This window comes from Drosophila miranda, chromosome XR (assembly GCF_003369915.1).
Source record: "Drosophila miranda strain MSH22 chromosome XR, D.miranda_PacBio2.1, whole genome shotgun sequence".
Lineage (NCBI taxonomy): Eukaryota > Metazoa > Arthropoda > Insecta > Diptera > Drosophilidae > Drosophila > Drosophila miranda.
The window spans coordinates 24,211,472-24,221,953 of record NC_046674.1 but is presented as its reverse complement, the minus strand read 5'-3'; positions in this window follow the sequence as shown (position 1 = coordinate 24,221,953).

Sequence of the window (10,482 nt, the reverse complement as noted above, 5' to 3'; positions counted from 1 at the left end):
GGCAATTATTTTTTTCCTTTTCGCTGCTGCTGCTTCTGCCGCTGCCGCAGATGCTGATGTGGCTGATGGCGATGCTGTGGCTATGGCTATGGCTCTGTTGCTCTGTTCCTCTGTTGCTCTTGCTGTTGTTGTTGGTGTATCCAGTTTTTAGTTGGCTTATATGCAGATAATCAGTTTTTAGTCCATGTCGAGGCTCGGCTTGGGGTGCGCTTTAATGAATGAAAGCTGCCTGCCAGCCAGCCAGCCAACCAGCCAGCCAGGAGATGCCCAGTTGTCTGGCTGTCTCTCTGTCTGGTCTGGCAGTGTCTCCTGGACAGGAGTAGAGATGGAGATGGGTATGGAGATGGGACTGGGACTGCGACTGGAACTGGGAACTGGGGCCTGGGGGAGTCCGAGTGTTAGTCCCCAAGCTGCTGGCTTATCCGCTGCCTTGGCTGGCAATTTTTGTGTCTTGTTCGTTTTAATTGCAAGTGAAATCCTTGTCAGCGTTGTCATCCCGCTGTCGGTCCTCCTGTGCTCCTCTCCAGCCTACCAGCTCTCCAGCTGTCTGCAGTCCCAGCATCGATAATGAATTAATTATCATATATTAAAAGTCAGTTTGCAGCAGTCGCCCCCTGATAATCTCTTCTGCCCGGGCACGCCTTTGCATATTTTACGGATCTCAGAATTTAATGAACTCCAAACGCCGAAACTCCCAGACCAAACCAAACCAGACCCCGCACTCCGTTCGACTTTCCGAGTTGCCTCAACTTAATCCCACTCCATTATTCTTCATGTTCATTTAGTTTTCTGGCACACGCACTTCTTTCCATTCCACTCCTCTCCTTTCCTTGGGATTTTCATTCATCATTTCTAACCACAAAGTCGGTGGCGGTAGCGGCCAGGTAGCGGCGGTCAGGGGCAGAGGCAGAGGCAGGGGCAGGGGCAAGTGGGCTATAAAAGATAAAGCCATAACCGAAATCCAGTGGCAGTAACAAAGGCCTCTCAAGCATTTTTCACTTCGACTTGGGCGCCGCCCACGAATCGAAGCTGAGAACTGAGAGCTCTGAGCGGATAGCGGATGGGTTTTGGTTTCTTTTGTCGACTGCTCATTGAAGTCCATTTAATTTGTGGGTTGCCTGCCGCCAAGCGATTCATTAGATACAAATTGTGGCGATTGCGACTGCGACTGCGACTCCGACGCCGACTCGTTCTCATGCTCTCCCCAATTTATGCAAAATCATAATTTTAATTGAATTTCTTGTACTCGCATTTGGGCAAAGTAAAGGATTTGGGGCGACTGTTCCAGCGAGAGATACGATACGGATACGGAAAGCGTCTTGCAGCGGCACTCTAAGCCGTTGTATTTTTAAGGCTCTTTTGGGCCCGGCTTGGCTCGGCTCTGAGTGAGGGAAGTGAAGTGAAGTGACGGCTGGCAGGCTCATTTGTATGCAGAGCAGTCGACGAGGCGCAAATTACACAAGAAAATGTCCGAAACAAGCTGATCGAGCGATAAGGAACGCAAAGTATCTGCTCAGTGGATGCTCAGGCCTGGGCATGTCCCGCTCTCGTCAATGCGTGCCCACTTTACGAGTCCGAGCATCCGCGTATCCGAGTATCTGTGTATCTGCTTCACGATGCTTATCGTCATCGTCCGCCAGCCTTGTCAACCCCGTCCCGAGGTTTGCATTCAATTTTGGAGGCCAGCGAAATGCCATAGCCAGTCAGCGGCAGTGGCAGCGGCAGCAGCAGCACATCTTTCTGAATCGGTAGCAGCCAAAAAAGGCCGAAGGAGGCCCCAACTCCAACTCGGGCAAGCAAATAATTTGTCCGTCTGTCGGTGGAGTCTTCTCCGTCTTCTCGGCCAGCCAGTCAGGCAGGCAGGCAGGCAGCCTGTCAGTCACTCGACTAGTCTGCAAACTATAAATTAGTGCAGCAGCAGCAGGAGGCTTCAGAGGCAGAGGAGCCCAGGCAGACCCAACACCCAAGTGTGCCGCACTGAATTTATGTTGTGCATGCCAACGATCGGGGCGTGGATGCGGAATGGAGTTCGCTATTCCAATCCCCAGCCACAGCCACAGGCAGAGGCCCAGGCACAGCCACAGCCACAGCTCCAGCCAGTGCTCCAGCGCCCAGCATCCAGCATCCAGCAACAGGTGAAACAGGCATCAGACTAGATCAACTGCCAGTGAGGTGAAGAGTGCCATGCCCATACCCCTTGCAGACATGTGGATTGATGGGTATATTGATTGAGAGGAGAAGCCATGGGGAACAGAAAAGTGTTCTTCTTGTGGGAATAGTGGGAAGATCTGTCCTTACAATAGCCACACCAGTATTTAAGGGAAACATTTCAAGGGAAATCTAGGCTTACTCTCTGTAGGTGGCAGCTCTTTCCTCTCAGTCTAGGGTATCTCTTGGGCGGATATCTACCGTTGCCAGTGAAATATGCCGCCCTGTCTATAATTGGAAATGTGAGGCAGCAAAATGAACTCAGCTGCAGAGTTGCAGTTGCAGTTGCAGTTTCTGTTCCTGCTGCTGCTGCTGCAGTTGGAGTTTGCTGTTGCCAACCCGCTCATAATTTAAAGCTGCCGTTGCAGTTTATGGCCCCAACTCGGCTAAATTATGCTCTCCTCTGGGAGGAGTGTAGTGCAGTGGGGAAATCAGTGCCTCCGCTCCACAATCTCCTAGCCATTTTCCCCGCTCCGATCGGGGGGAGATCCCTCTTCCAGATAGTTGCAGAGCACAGCTGCAGGCTATTAGCGTTTGGCAAAGATACTTAACGGTTAGCAGTTGCCGGTGGCCAGTTGCCAGTTGCCAGTTGCATGCCACATACTCGTACAACTTTATTAGGGCTGCCTGCTCCCGATCAACGCTCCGATCTCTGGATGATTCCGTCAGCAGGTTTACGCCGAATTCGCGGTGAGGACAATGTCGGATGCCGGACTGCCGGACTGCCGGAAAGTTGTGTCAAAGTTGCCGCCGGGCGGTGTGTAGAATCGCTTGTGGCGTTGTTGACGATGCGTTAAAAACCTTTTCCCCCGATTTGTATCTCCCTCTCTCTTAGTGCGCTCAGTGCCTGGCTGTTTTGTGGGGTAATTGTTTTCGAACGTGGCTGGAGGTAAGGCAACTGCCACAACAGCAACAACAGCAAAAGCGGCAACAGCGGCAACAACATTGCTCATGTTTCACTCAAAATGCGATAAAGATAAAGACAATGTCGGGGCGTATGACCTGGAAAATGTGTGCGTTGTGCGCCTGCGCAGCGTTTCACAACCTACACAAAAGCAAATGATGAAAAGCAAATGGCTTATCAGTTCAAATTAATCAGGCGTTGCCCCTGCCCCTCCTCATGTTGTGGCACGCACTCGAAACAAGCCCAACCTGACAACCACCAGAGCCACACAGGGTAAAAAAAAGGAAAAGAATCACAGAAAGAGAGAGAGAGAGAGAGAGAGAACGAGAGACCTTTCAGCGCCAGGTATGTGTCTTTTTGTCTCATTTCTCATTTCAATTGTTTGCTCTGTCAAAAATTTACATCACCTGGAGTGGTCCTAAAAGAAGGGGAAAAAGTGGAAGAAGTGGAGGGAAACCTACTACTAAAAGCGCTTTTGTTTCTGGTTCTTTCTCGTCTTATCAGCGGCTTTTGGCCCATCTGAAGTGGTGCCCCTCACCGAGTGAGTAGTTAGTCATTCCAGTCGTTCGTAATTCATTTGCCGTTTTCATGTTTCACTGGAAATCACAGAGACACAGCCGCGCTACACAGAGACGGAGGTACTTAAAATTTTTGTAGAAAACCAAGCGGTCTAGGGTTGGGGAGAGTCTAGGGGTCGACTATCTCCCGGTTTCCATCTCGATTTCAAGAGGTGTCCAGAGTTCTTCTTCGTCTTCTTCTTCGGGTGCCTCGAGTACTGGTCACCCCGTGGGCGTTGGCGTTGGCGTTCGTATGGCCACCACTGGCCAGCGGCGTTTATTGCCAACTCATTTTCGTACCTTCTCCCACGGAGAAGAGAGGGGCTGTGGCACACGCCCACTTCGGAAGCCATAACCACACACACAAGCACACACACGCACACAGTCGCTCATGAACAGCGCCTATAATTATCAACCATAGTGCAAACATGTGCAAAAATAAGGACAAGAACATGCTATTTCGGTATATCGACCATGTAGATACCCTTTAGACACTTGTGGACAAAGTGTGATCAACTGTTTTTCTAGTAGTCCTATCTCTTAAGGCCTATAGGATTTGGGAACTCAACTGTGCAGACGTCCTTGGGAAGGTCTCTTATGATCGTCTTGATCTATAAGAGTATATAAACTCAAGTCCAGAGTGCCCTTGTGCGTCTTTTGGGCTTAGTTCAGGGTATAAAACACGGATACTATTGAGCTTCTGCCACTTGGGTCACGGCCAAGTCCATTTCAAGTGTTTAATTGCGGAATGCTGCTGAAAATAGCCCCAGGCTATATAGAGAAGCCTTCTCCCGCTTTTGTACTCCTCTTCCTCCTCCTCCTCCTCATCTGCTTCTTCTGGCTCTTCTGCCTTTCGGCTCCACATCTTTGTTGGGGCCCCTTGGCTCTCGATAATTACAATGTTTTGTTGGATCACTTTGTTAATGAGTTCGGCGTAGATCTGGGCGCTGCTGCTGCTGTTGCTTTTCGGATTATTATTGTATCCAAACAAACGCGGAATTGATGTCTTTTTTATGGGGCGGACACTTGAAACAATTCCAGATGGTCTGTCCGTCTGTCTGTCTTTATGTGTGTCTGAGTGTTTGTTTACAGAGAGAAGTTGCCCCTGCCTCTGCCTCGGGTGGTAGTTCATAAACTTCACACATTTTAGACAGACAGAAGTCTGAATCGCATCGCTCACATAATCATCCATTTTATAACATTTTCGGCGGGATTCGGTCCCCGCCTCTGCGCCTGCCCCTGCCCGTGCCCCTGCCCTTGCCCCATTCCGTGTCCGTGTCCGTGGCCATGTCTCATGGCTCTACTTCGGGAGTTGCTGTGGTGTGGTGTCATTATTATGGGCATAAAATATAATATATTTCATTTCATTCGTTCCGTTTTCATTTTCATTTTTATTCAACAACTTTGGGGTTCTCGAGGCTGTCTGTCTGTCTATCTGTCTGCCACGTCTCGTGTCTGCCACATGTGTGGTGTGCTGTGGTGTGGTGTGTTGCCCGCTCGGTCTTTTGTATTCCGTGTAGCACATAAATTTTCGCAATGTTGTCGTTTTGATCTAACCGCCATTTGAAAAGTGAGCGAATGCTGGGGTTCCTCTTCACTCTTCATTCTTCAGTTCAGTTTGGTGCTCGGTTCATGGCCCAATATTTGGACAGGCAGGACAGGGCAGGCTGACAAAGGATGCGTCCCATACTTGTATCTGCATGAACTTCAGACTTCCAGTACATAATACGAGTACAGACTACTCAGCATGTTTTTCCAGCCAACCCACAAAAAATGTTATGCAACTATGCATGAAACAGCAACATTCGGGACGGGGCACAGAATACTCGCAGAATGTTTCGATTACTACCGGAAAATAGTTTCGAGCAAAAGTTTAGAGCGAGTCATGTGAAAGTTGACTGGCGCTGAAGGATAGTGATAGTGCTGGGGCAGTCTCCGCCCCTCCTCTCCTCTGTGGCAGCTCAGTTAAGTATAGTTGAGGGCGTGGCTGAGCTACTGCTAATGCTGATGCTGCTGCCTTCATGCCTCATTGAATGCTGCGACGGATTCAATGACAAAACAATCAACAATCGCTGTCGCTTGGCTTGCGGCACAGGCAGGGCACAAGTCGGGATTGTTGGCCGTTAATTAAACGAAATTTGCTGGCAAATTTAAATGCAATTGCAGTACAATAAATGCAGGGGTCAGATCAAATGTGGAGCGGGCTCTTGCCGGCCGATGTCGGGGCAGGCACAATTGTCACGCGCCATAAAATCAAGCAGGCGGCAAAAGAGCAAAAACGTCAGAGCAAAATGTATCTTTTGTCTGGCGCAGGCTTTGGCACTGGCACTGGCACTGCCACTGGCGTATGCCTAATGTGGGTGGAGATATGAGGGGCAGCTGGGGATGTGGTTGGGCCACTGTGCCACTGTGCTTGCTGGCTGACATGTGTCCGTCGTGCTGCAGCTGCAGCTGCTGCCCCATCGGAAACAGTTTGCGTCACATTCCTGTGCTAATTGAAATAAATTAACAAAAACAGAAACTGAATAAAATGAGAAATATGCTTGAAAAATGTTTACAAGAGAACAGGAAAAGGTTCCACAGAGAAAGAGGGACAGGAGTGACCACAACAAGGCACAAAATTTGCCAGGCCCTTAACCGCAACGCTTTTTCCTACTTTTCCCACTTTTCCCATTTTCAGGGGGTCCCACCCCCCTGTACTCGTGCAACTTTTCCTGGTTTCAGTTTAGTTTCAGTTTGCAGTTTACGAATAAAAGTCATCAAACCACCACAGGACACGGGAGTTACGGTGAGGATTCTGGCTCTGGTTAGTCCTTTACGAAGTGCACAGCTGTTGCTGGGCTGGCGAGCGGGCAGCGGGAGTGCAACTCAGGGAATTAGTGTAAATATTGACAGGAATTCGATGCCGGAACGAGGTCTGTGATAGCGGACATGGACATGGATACATCTGAGAGTGTGTGCATGTGGGTGGGTGGATCGTATTTGATTTTGTGCGTTCTGTGCTCTGTGAGAGAGAGTGGGAGCAGGCCTAATGGCATTGCGGTTAGATTGTAGTTCCTCTCCAATTCCAATTAGAAATAAGGTTGACAAAACAACTGACGCGGCCGTGTGACATGGTGGCATGCCCCAATCAATGGGTGTAAACTGAGCGCGGGTGGTGGTGGGGGGAGGGGTTGGGTCGCTGGGCAATAAACTGGAAAAAGACTGGAAATGCGCGATTCGAACGTTAAAACCAAATTGAAAATGGGTTTATTTTTTGTTTCTGTTTTTCGGGGGATACGAAAAACTAGACAGAAAGAAAGAGTTGAGTATCTGCTGATTGATGTCACAACATTAAGAAGGCAGCAGCCAATTAAGCGAGAGATCTATTAAAAGGGAGAAACGCTGGGAGAGAAAAGGAGAGAGAATGTTCTCCCACTGCGTGTGGCAGAGACCCAAAGAAACAGATTCGTTTTTATTCGAATTGATAAATGACACTTTTATGGCCCAAATACCCGTGAACCCCTCTCTCTCTCTCTCTCTTCCTATTTGTGGCTATCCTGTTCGATCTGGTGGACCCCTTCGGGCCTTCGTGGGTTCGGGGCCGCAGTTCGCGGCTTAAATGCTCGCCTCTGATTAATCAGCCGCAATCATCTGATGTTTTAAGCAGCTTAAAGCGGTCCAAAAGTGGCCCTGCACTCGGACTCTGGGACTGGGACTGGGATGGGATCGGAATTGGAATCGTATCTCTCTCTGACAGCGGTTCGAGTGCAAATGAATTTTGATGGGCAATACTTGACGTTCATTTCATGGATTTTGAGTTCATTAAATTGCCATTTAAGGTTCTTTATTTCTTTTGTTTGTCTTTGGATTTCAGTGGAGGGCCAGAGAGTGAGTGTGGCAGTGTGGCAGAGAGTGAGTGGTTGGAGGAGCTAATAAACAACACATAAAACTCGTTAAACATTTCGAATGCAGAAATTTTTATGTAAATTCCAGAAATTGTTCGTATTTGTAGGCGCCTCCGCACCTCGGGGACCCAGAGCTACGCAGCAGCTAATAAAGGATCAAGGATTGCCCATTGCCTTCCCTTTTTTCATTGTCTGCCCTTCTTCTTCCCTTCTTCCCTTTGGTTTGCTTTTTTTCGTTTTTAATTTAAAATCGAATAAATTTTCATGAAATTCCAGTTAAAAATGTCAAAAGCTGATTGATAGCTGGCAGACAGAAACGAAAGGCGAAGAGGGAGGGAAACGAGAATTGAGAAGAGAAGAGAATATCTGCGAAGAGAAGAGTGTGGAGTGCGGAGTGCAGAGTATGGTGTATGGTGTATGGTGTGTGGTGTGGAGCGTTACCAACCTGAGGCCATGGCGTATCCTGTTTCGGGGTCGGGTCTGGGGTTCCTAACTCGTTCCTGCGTGGGGCACCTGTGAAACGTACTCTTCAGCTCTCTCTCTCTCTCTGTCTTCCTCTGTTATCCCTATCTCTTTTCATATGCCCGCTCTGCTTCCCCTAGTAGGCAATCTTCTCAACAATATCAAAAATTAATCACTTTTCCCTTTTGCATTTTACAGCTACGCACTGGAAGGAATCGGGGAATCGGGCATGGAGGAATATCCGAAGAAGGAGTGAAATGGAAGTGCAGTGGGGAATGGAAATGGATGATGCAAGATGCAGGGACTCTGGGCAGAGTGCCACAGCTGCATGGTGGCTCCACACTTACTTCGGTAGTTTCTTTGGGGCGTTGAGCGGGGCGTGGCACAATTTGATGTGAAACGAAATTGGATTTCTGCCCCTGTTCTGTTCTGTTCGGTTCAGTTCGGTTTTGTCTCTCTTTCTGGCCTCCATCTCTTCCTCCGCAGAAGCTTTATTTTATATTTCCGCTTGAGCCCCACTCCAAGAACATCCAACAAACAGTGTCCAAGATCATCTCTTTGCCGCATATAGCACATCCAATGTGTGGATAATTAGCAAGTTTCGGGGCCTGCTATTCGAGGGCGTTAAATTGTTTACTTTCCCCTTCGGAGCGAGTGACCCAGTGGCCGTCTCTGGGTCACTCCTGGCATGATTAATGTCCGGCACCTAATGAGCAATTGTGGCAAGCGGACACACAGGCGGACAGGGACAGGGACAGGGACATGGCCATGGACACGGACACGGACACAGACACGGAGGAGCAGGGGGAATCGGTAACATCAATAAATTATAAATTAAAGAAATCCATTTTTGACTTTTTTCTTTCATTTGTTGTTGTTGTTGTAGCTGTGGCAGTACTTCGGTACGACTGTGCGGAGAGTGGACCAAAAGTCGGCTTAAGAATTCCTTGCGGCAGTCATTAAGCTGCAGCATCGAAAGGGGCATGCAGTGGGGACCGAGAGGGGGCCGTCAGGGGCAGCAGCAGTTGAGTTAACTTTCTGCCCCAAAGTGGAGATGGGAAAGGGGGCCAAACAAGAGCTGATGACTTTTGGAATTTTGATTAGGAGCACAGACATGTTCAAAAGGATTTTTGTTAACGCGCTTCGGACTTTGAAAAATGCTACGGGGCCGGGGCCGGGGCCGGGGCAAGGATTGGATTGGCCATTGTATTGATGAGCCTCCGCTGCGTTCTCCGCGGCCTGCGCCTGCGCCTGCGTCTGCCCCATTTGTGTTTGTTGTTTTTGGGCACCAAATATCCAAGCAATTCGATGCCAATTAAGCGAAAACAGAATCGAACCGAACTGAACCGAACCGAACTGAAGAGAGCTCAAAGCGGACAAAGTGGAGTGGAGCTTCTAACAGGAGTCTGAATGGATGGAGCTCCGTTCCATCATCTCTTCGTAATTTTACATATTTCATTGGAGGTGGACCCAATTTGGCCGGACAGTTCTGGCTAAATCTGTCCTCGGATTGGGGCCAGGCCAAGTGCATTTTGGCCAAACTTGATTCATAGAACAGATCCCAACCGTCACTCCCAATATGTTGCGCATTTTTATGGCAGTTTGCAATTAGCGCAGCTGTCATGGGCCACAGACCAAGTCACCTTACCACAATTGTCCCCCTGTCCCGCTGTCCAGGTCCATTTTCAACACCTGAAATGGTGGCGTGGCCAGTCCCGCCGGCGACGCCTCTGCCAGACAGAGAGGGAGAGATTGGGCGAGCGCTGCCCACTTCTAATGCCATTTTCAGGCAGAACCATTTCCGCTATTTTGCATTTCGCATTTCCCTCTGCCTCTGTCTCAGTCTCTAGCTCGGAGGGAGAGGAGCGGAATGCTCATAAAACTTGCAGCCTGCTGCCGGCGCAGGGGCCACAGAAGTTTACGAGCATTTCCACACTGAGGCGCAGGCAGCTCCAGAAGTAACCGAAAGGGAACGACGGCAGCGAAACGGGTTCAAGTTTATGGCTGGATGGAGGGAATGGAATGGGATGGGAGTCAGCACAGCCCCAAGGATGGAAAGAATGTGCTCCTAGGTCTAAGAGTCGTCAAACGTCAATTATCCCAAAAAAAAAAACAACAACAGAAAAAACGTGTCCCTAGCTGGAAGTCGGTTGGGGCTGTGCCCTACGATTCGGCACGGAAGAACTAATTAAATTTACGTTAGTCATGGGCATTTACTTCAAACTACTTTTACCCCCAGAAGCAGGAGATCGAGAGCGAAACTAGGAGAGCGGATGGCTTCCACTAGACTCAGATTTTCCCCTTTTATTTGTATGCATTGTAACATGAAGGTACTCGTATATCTTTTTGCTGCATGCTATCTGCGTATATGAAATGGGAGATGCCACCACAGCTGCGATGAGCTATGGAACACCCAAGCGGCTGAATTTCCATTCCATCTTCGAAGATCATTATTCGGAGCAGA